We start from the raw sequence: 9,261 nt of genomic DNA on the forward strand, positions 1-9,261 counted from the left end.
GCACTGAGAAACATCTTGGAAATAGAAGACTGCCAGATTTCAATTCCTGAGTTTGCTTTTAAGATATATATTTTTTTCATGCAGTTGGAGATATATATATATATATATATATGTTTCCTTTTTCCAGTCACTGACACAGCATTAGTGCCATCAGCTACTGAGCTGGCAAGAATTTCTGAGTATTATAATTTCTGATGGCAGTCTTTTCTGTTTCCATCACAGACTAGGTCAAAAAGGAATCAACCATACAATGACCTGGAATATTATTTAATTTTTTTCATTTTACATCTCAGGATTGATGGTTAAGTGTTAGATTAGCTCATAAACTAGCTCTAAACACTTTTTTTTTTCCAACTGTATAATATAACTGTTCAATATTTGTATGATAAAGAGGCAGCATAAGGATGAATAAAATAGCAAATTAAATTTGGTTAAGCCATCTGTTCTTTTTATTGTCTGATTACAAGCCAACAACACATCAGTTGGCAATGTCTGAGTAAACCTTGGCCTTTAGGGCACAGACGTACTACCTGTATCTTTGAAAACTTTCAGGAGGATTTAATTTTTTTTTAAAACAAGAAAGAAATGAACCCAGCTGATTTCCAAGGGAAAAGCATGTAGGAATTTCCTTCAGCACATGTATTTTTTCTAATACTTGGGTCAGCTATTACAGTGTCTGTCAGCTATCTCAATTTTGTTGTGGTTGTTCACTTCTTTGATGATTAAAATTAAAGTCTTCTATGACACAGTCACTTGTAAGGAGTATTCACTGTGGTTAGTGACGTGGGCTGTGAGAAAGTTTTGATACTAACAACTGGCTATATTTCACCTGAAATTTATTTTTGAAGTGATTTCTTCAGTTTTAGGAATAAAAATACTCTGGTACTCCACTTTGAAAATCTTATGAAGGTTAAGTGCAAACTGATAAAAGGAAAAAATATGTATCAGGGTTACCATTTCAGAAGCATCCTTTATCCTATTAAAGCCTTTCACCCCATTTGTTGTCAAACTGAGTCCAAAAGTCTGAGGCTAAATAATACCTCTTTTTCTAGGAATTCTCAATATTTGTAGATATCATGAATCAGATATTTTGTTGACCTATTAAAAAACTCTACTATCTTTTAGTCACAAAATATTGCCAGTTTTTATAATCTGTGACTGACAAATTTGCCTTCTTAATACTGTTTGATATTTATTAATTTCCAAAACATCAGTGAGAAACTTCTTGACGCCCAAATCATAACCCTGTTTATGTATGTCTTCACAGAATCACAGAATCATCTAGGTCTTGAAGTCATGTAGCAAAATCCTAGCATATGCTCCAGACCAGCCACACGTGTTTGAATTATGTGGACCCTCTCACCACCATTATTTAGTAATATGTGTGTTATGGCTAATATTAGTTTTGAAGAGTGACATTATTGAATATATTCTGAAGACCTCTGAGAGTACTTTGAAGTTGCTGGGATCAGCAGAATCACTACTCCAAGCTTTGCTGTTATTTTCTTTGTATTTATATATTATTAATATTGCATCCTGTAATTCATCAAAGGGTTTTTCAACTTTTGTGCCCTGGGACATGCTTATAGCCTACTGTTTTGGTAGCTATGTGTAGGTATCTTCCCCCTCACCCCAATTATAGGTGCAGTTTAACATATGAACAGGAACTGGGAGAGGGAAGAGTGAGAGTGATGAGATCTAGGCTAGGGACCACAGAGGTAGGTCTCATGACTTTGGAGTGTGTTTCTACTTCTGCTATTGACTCATCAGGTGAGAAACAAAATGTGTAATTGTTGTTTTGTAGAGTCAGTGGATTCTTGCAGAGTATCTCCTGTGGGATTTTTTTTACCATTGTTTAGGATTAAGAGTGAATGTATTCCAGCTTCATCATATGACCACTAAATGAATGGCTTAGTGTTCAGAAAAAATTTTATATCCTTAGCTAGAGGATGTTGTGCATATTTGAATTCCTACGTGCTTGAAAAGTGTGAAACATACTGAAATATAAGCAGTGAATAAAGGTATTGGCAGTGCCAGAATTCCCTGAAGCCAAGCACTGAGAATCTAACTGTTTAGTGCCAAGCAGAAAAAAGACATTTAACGAAGCAATTAGGACTGACCTCACACCCATTTGTTATGGACGTCTTCTGTTTAATTAGCTGGTCCTTGGGATGCCATGTACAAGACTGTGGTGGATTCTCATACTCAAGCATACTCTGGCATCTCTAAGGCTGGCTGGGTCATGGCAGGACTCAGCAACAGCTCAAAGATCCAAAAAACATAAGGTCCCTCCCCTTAAAATTCTTAAGGCATTGAAATCAGCATGTGGTGTGTAGTGAGACATCATGCCTGCACTGAACAGATCATAATCTAAAAAAGTACAAGAGTAACCAGACACTCAGCACCCTTACTGATAGGAGCCAGGTCTTTCAACTTCTTGCTGTATCTGACGAGTGTAAGAGTTTCTCTTCTGGTGTGGATCAGCACACTATTTACACCTATATAATGTCTCCATCAATGCCAGAACCAGATGCTGCTGAGGCGGATGCTAGAGCTATACTGTAAGGAGATACAAGAGTATCTGCCCACTGCTGACGTCTCTCCAGGATATCTAATATGGGTTGTTAGCACATTGTCTTTCTCAGTATTCCTCAGTTCCTATTCCGGGCTCCACAGGGGGCTGAGGGTAAATCAGGCTGTCAGTGTGCAATCATCCACTTCCAGTTTTAACATACGGATTTAGACAGACAGATGAATCTCCATTTCATCTTGTTAAATGTGATCCAGATAGTGATGCTGTATGGAGCTAACACAGCACAGCAGGGTGACCATGAGTGGGAGTAAAGACAGATGAAACGTAACGGGAGAGTCCAGGCTGCATCAAAAACACCAGCAAGATAGGTTCAAGGAAGAGAGTGGACTGAGTGCAGTGGCTCTATTCCACATTGAGGCTTAACTGAAATTTCTTTTTACAGCTTGCTGAGTAATTTACTGTTCTGTTTTGCTTTCTGTGTGTATTGGCCTTCATGGATGAGGTAAGTCATGAACATTCTTCTCCTGTATAGCTTGTTTGTGATCTGTAGACTTGATAATGTTTGAAGCTCAGCGCTTAGATACATTACCTTCAGCTCTGAATGTTTTTGAAATCTGGTGCTCTTTGCTGAAGGGCGGGTTGTATCAACCACTGCTAGACCTGGGCAAAGGTCAGGGAGTTCTACCATTTTAGAAAAACAACACTCTTTAGAAATGAACAAATTTTCTCAGTCTGCATTTAGTGAAGAAAGATAAATTCACAAGCTGCAGAAGAAAGTGGAACTCCACTGAAAGCAGGGAGGCTTCAGCTAATTCTCTGTCTTCAGTAAAATAAGTTCCCTCTTCTTTTTTACCACCAGAGTTTGGAGATAATTTGGTGGTGTCACACTGTTAAACAAACAGACTAACAAAGAAAAAACTATGAAACCAAAAAGATAGATCAAGTGTTACAAATTAGGTATTCTGTACATATTTGCTCATTTAACAATATGCTCCCTTTCAAACTTCTCATGGTTCTTAGTTGATAAGAAATATTCATAAAACTCTTCCCAAAGCAACTCATTTGACTGATAATATATACTTGGATATCATTATTAAAACACGCTAGTTGCAAAAATCATAGTGATAGCTCGTTCATTATAAGTGTACGGAGTAGTAAGTTAATCCGAACAAATTAATCTTGGCACTGTTTGTTCTTCTGTGAATATGTAAGTAAACAAAGCTCAAATTGAGAGGAGAACCTGTCTGATTTAGGCATTTTTGTTAGCTATTTGTGAGATAGGAAAAAATAATGAAATCAAATTCATTCTACTGAAGTGCGTGGAACCAAATCTGGATGTAGGACTAGAAGGTGTTTTGAGCAAATTTGCCGATGACACCAAACTTGGAGGAGTTGTGGACTCGGATGAGGGTGGAAAGGCCTTGCAGAGAGATCTGGACAGATTGGAGAGCTGGGCGATCACCAACCACATGAAGTTTAACAAAAGCAAGTGCCGGGTCCTGCACCTGCGACGGGGCAACCCTGGCTATACGTACAGACTGGGCAACAAAACGCTGGAGAGCAGCCCCGCAGAGAGGGGTCTGGGGGTTGTGGTTGACAGCAAGTTGAATATGAGCCAGCAGTGTGCCCTGGCAGCCAGGAGGGCCAACCGTATCCTGGGGTGCATCAAGCACGGCATTGCTAGTCGGTCGAGGGAAGTGATTGTCCCGCTCTACTCTGCGCTGGTGCGGCCTCACCTCGAGTACTGTGTGCAGCGCTGGGCAGCGCAGTACAAGAAGGACATTAAACTGTTGGAGAGTGTCCAGAGGAGGGCGACGAAGATGGTGAAGGGCCTAGAGGGGAAGACATATGAGGAGCGGTTGAGGTCAATGGGCCTGTTCAGCCTGGAAAAGAGGAGGCTGAGGGGGGACCTCATCACAGTCTACAACTTCCTCGCGAGGGGGAGTGGAGAGGCAGGTGACCTATTCTCCTTAATCACCAGTGATAGGACCCGTGGGAACGGTGTTAAGCTAAGGCAGGGGAAGTTTAGGCTGGACATCAAGAAGAGGTTCTTCACTGAGAGGGTGGTCGCACACTGGAACAGGCTGCCCAGTGAAGTAGTCACTGCACCAAGCCTGTCTGAATTTAGGAAGCAATTGGACTGTGCACTTAGTCACAGGGTCTAAACTTTTGGGTAGACCAGTGCGGTGCCAGGAGTTGGACTTGATGATCCTTATGGGTCCCTTCCAACTCAGGATATTCTATGATTCTATGAAACCTGATTGAGGCATGGATTTTTGTCTAGATGAAAAGTTCCTTTTATTCACAGAAATAAGTCAATGGCTAAAGATAAAACTGGGCTTCTCAGGAATGAATAATTTACTATTTTTCAGTAACTGGTAGACTTCACAGTATAAAGAAAAAAACATATGGAGTGCAAACAATTTTCTCATGTAGACATAGTGTAATCTCATTTTCATGAATTTGTCTGGAAATTAATTCAGCTGGACGCAATTCTGCTAAACTTGTATGAAAGTGGTCTTGTCAAGGAAAAGAAGCAAGCTGTGGAACATAAAACAGCAATGTTCTTGGGAAATCCGTTGGTCTATACATGCAGAAATGTTTAGGCATTAGAGATAATAAGATAGTGGCTTTAAATTCAGTGCCCAGATTCTGCTGTATTATGCTCATGCAAGTCTGTATCTTTAAATTGAATTGTTCTCCCCTCCCCCCCCCCCTTTTTTTTAATGGTAGAGTATAATTGAAACAATATTATTTTTACCAACTTGATTAGAAGCAGTTTGTAAAACTCTACATTGTAATACAGCTATCTCAAACACTGGGACCATGCAGGTCCAGTTTCAGACAGAGTTTTTTTGCTACTAATTTATCGCTGCTTTTTACTTGTGTTTCTCTGCACTTCTCACTCTCCAACCCTAAAATCACATCTGCTGGGAAGGGGTGAGGGAGGAGAGAGAGAGACCGTGCTTTGATCTGCATTTCCATTATATGGTCTGGTAGAAATGAGACAATTACTTCGGCTTAAAGCTTTCCTGTCAGCAAAATGAGGATATCTGGGCTGGAAATATATATATATATGTGTGTGTATGTATACGTATATGAAACAACATCTTATGTAAGATTTGGCATCAATGTAGTTCAAATTGGGTGGCAAAGCAGTTGGCTGCAACATGTGGACCAGAAAAGCTAGGAATAGTCTTTAAAAACTGAAGCTGCTTGAGTTTCAGCTGTTTTTTCTTGATCACCTGGCTGATCAGATGTAAAACACAGATAAGAAATTCAGAAGGTATAGTAAGAAGTGGGAATCCAGGCTGAGAATAAGAACTGAGAGACTGAGATGAGGACAGTCTCATCCTGCATTTTCTACTTTATCAGCAAATTTTCAGTTCATTAGGGGATGCAGTTCTGTCTAAAAAAAATGTGGTTGTCATTAGTTAGGGATTTGTATTTGTATGCTCAGATACCCTGCAAGTTGTACGTGCTCACATTTACTTGCTGTATAAGTATTATTTAAATAAATACTCCCTGTTGCCAGAACATAGTAAAAGCAGGAAAAAAATGTAATTTACAGACACAGGATGTTCTATGTACACAAAAATTTGGCCTTGTATCTATTTCCCCTGATGTTCTGGATTAACATATGCCTCAAAAGGAGGAGCTGTGTAATGCAGTTCCCCAGCTGGAACAGGGTCTCTGTGCTTTCAAACCAGCCTTGTTCCTTGCTTTCTCAAGCATCACACTGTGTTATCCTTTTACAAACATATCAAGTGCCACCTTAAGTCTATTTAGCTTGTTGCTCCCTTTACTCCCATAAGAAAACTTCCTGATCATCCCTCTTCTGATGTTTGGAAACTGCCTTTTAATTAATAATCTGAATTTGTTTCTGATAAGCTGATACTCAATTATTCATGTACCAGCATTATCCCTTAGCTTAAGAAGGTCTTCATTTTCCTTTCTGTGATGTATTTATGAGGAATAATCCTATCATCTTAGATTTTATTTTGCTAGACTCAACAAACTAAAGTATTTGATGGATTAAACAAGCCTTTTTTTTTTTTTTTTTTTCTTTTGTAAAACAGGCACGCACTCTGTTCCTTACTGTCTTGCTCTGTGTTGTTTCAGTCTCAACTTTTCTTCTAACCATGGCTTACCAGACAAGCGTTTTGGAGAACGAATCACTAGAGACTTTGCTAATAGCATCAGTACTTTCCTAAATCCTGACAACTCTTCATGTCACACATTGTAGCACTGCAGTGGCTTTCCCATAATGGCATTGCATCAGAAGTTTATGATCAGCTTGTGTTTGACCACAACTGAAACAAGCATGTTTCTGCAGACCAACAGCATCTTGAGCATCTGATAGAGAATGTGTAGAGCTAAGTGTTTTAGTCAATCTTTGCTTTTTTTTTTTTTTCCTCCTAGTCAGCTGACACTTTGAATAGCTCATTATTTCAAAAATGCCACTGGTCACTTTGTAACTTCCATTTTAAAATCACATGGACAAACACAAAAGATTCCATAGATGTTGGACTTAGGCTTGAGAATTTAAATGCAAACCCACCAAAACATTCAAAATTATCAGTGCCAAATGACAGCAACAGGTCTGCAGTATTTCTTTTCTCAAATACTTATGTAAAAGCATTCATATATTTCTATTCTTTATGGAAGGGGAAAAATATAAAGTATTTGTAGGGAATTTATTAGTTTTTTTTTTCAGTTTACATTCTAAGCTTCAAAGTTGCATGAAAGACACAATTAGTTTAGTTTACTGGCACATGAGGTTTGTAAAATTTAGCAAGCAGAAATCTGAAGAATGAAAAGTATCTATTACTAAAGACAAGAGCCTTGGTTTCTGCACTGTAGCAAATGTGGAAATACTTCTGGATAAACTTAATAACTTTATGTAGAACAAAAGACGAATGATTTTTTCCCATCAACTCTTTCTCCTTCATTACATTCTAGAGTGCCATCCTAACATCCAAAATAATTAAAACTGAAATCTTTTTAACTGTCCTATTACACCAAATTCTGTAGCACTAACTCTGAATATCATTTTTGTCGTTTCATACCTGCGAAAGAAAAGAAATACCAGCTTGCTCGTTCCTCTCACTCACCTACTAAGTAACCAAATTCTGGTTTAGTCATTGCATGCTGCTGCAGACACACAGGAATGTGAGGGTGAAGCTCTTCACTTAAATGGCTGTTTTACTGCTGCTTCATCTCTGGGACCAAAGAACCATAGAAAATATTGGGAAGATAGGTCTGAGATACCTCTGACTTCCAATCTACTAACAGCAGCAAAATGAAAACTGGAGATGTTGAATGATAATAAAACAACTGAGTTGGTAAAAAATCGACCGATGGAGCTCATGTGGAACATATTGTGTCTACAATGTTACAGGTCATTTCCTTCGCCTTTCTCTATAAACATGTTTTTCAAATTGGTTTCAAGTTCGTCCAGCTGCTTCAAGCACAATATATTGAAAGCATATTAATATGACAGATAACTAGCGGCTGTTGTTGGAAAATGGACAAAGCAAAGGGTAGATGTTGCTTTGGAGGATGAACTTGTGCTTTCAGACACAACATCTTCCTCCGTATTTTGCTTCTCTATGAATTTTTCTTTGCAAAGGCTGGGCCAGTGACACAGAGGCCACATTCTTTACAGATATAACTCTAGCAAATGTAGAAATGCCTTATAAGAAACAGATATACTGAGGGACTTATCAAGGCAATGAATGAGAGAAAGAAGTGTTCTTGATTTCTGCAATTGCTCCCTCTATTAAAACTATTGAAGATTTGTATTGAAGATTTGGAGATAGTGTATATAGCAATACAAATGCTCCTGACTGAATTTGTTCCAGAGGTGATCTAATCAATTTAATCATATACTATTGTCTATCTCTTCAATTCAGGTTTTTATTTTTTTTTAAATATAGTTTGGTTAAAACATGGGAAAGCAATACTTTCCTGTAACTTTTCTGTCTAGAAAGAAATACATTTTTTTCTCTCTAACCATTATTCGTTCTTGTCTAAAACACTGTATGCATGGCCTGAGAAGGAGAGGAAAAAAAACAGATTAACTGGCAACATTACTTTCTTATTTTGTATTTAAATCTATTGGGACACATACTGCTTCAAGTTTATTGCTGTTATGGTCCTGCAAGTTTCACACAATTCACACTGCCTGTAGATGTCAAATACTGTACAGCTTACTTAATAATAGAGAATAAACACATGTGCTTTGATCTACTTCATGGCTTCAAAGTTTAAAATGCACTCTGAGAGGTTTCCATGGGATGTCAAAAAAGAGTTACTGAGGAGAGTAATTATGAAAGTAGTTATTTTCTCACTGATGTTATTTTTCTGTAATTGAGATCTAGCAGGTAAGAGCGTTATGTTTCTTTATTATTATTTTTTCCACAGTGTAATCTACAAGGACTTTTAATTTATATAATTTTTCTTTTGTAATTCATTCTTCCTGGAGGAACCACAGACAAGAAGAAGGCTAGGAGACTGCAAGAACACAAACTATGTAAGCATGTATAAGCAATCTGACAAGCACAAAGCATTAAAAAATAAAAACAAAAACAGAAATCTGCATTTCAAATGGGCTTGCATCAGGAGTTCTTGAGATTGTTTCTGGAATAGGCCACATGGTTAGAGAAAGATTGCCTGTTGCACCCATTCACAAATTGTGCTGACCTTCATTCCTTTAATGCTTTTCT

Source organism: Cygnus atratus, chromosome 9 (genome assembly GCF_013377495.2).
Source record: "Cygnus atratus isolate AKBS03 ecotype Queensland, Australia chromosome 9, CAtr_DNAZoo_HiC_assembly, whole genome shotgun sequence".
NCBI classification, from domain to species: domain Eukaryota; kingdom Metazoa; phylum Chordata; class Aves; order Anseriformes; family Anatidae; genus Cygnus; species Cygnus atratus.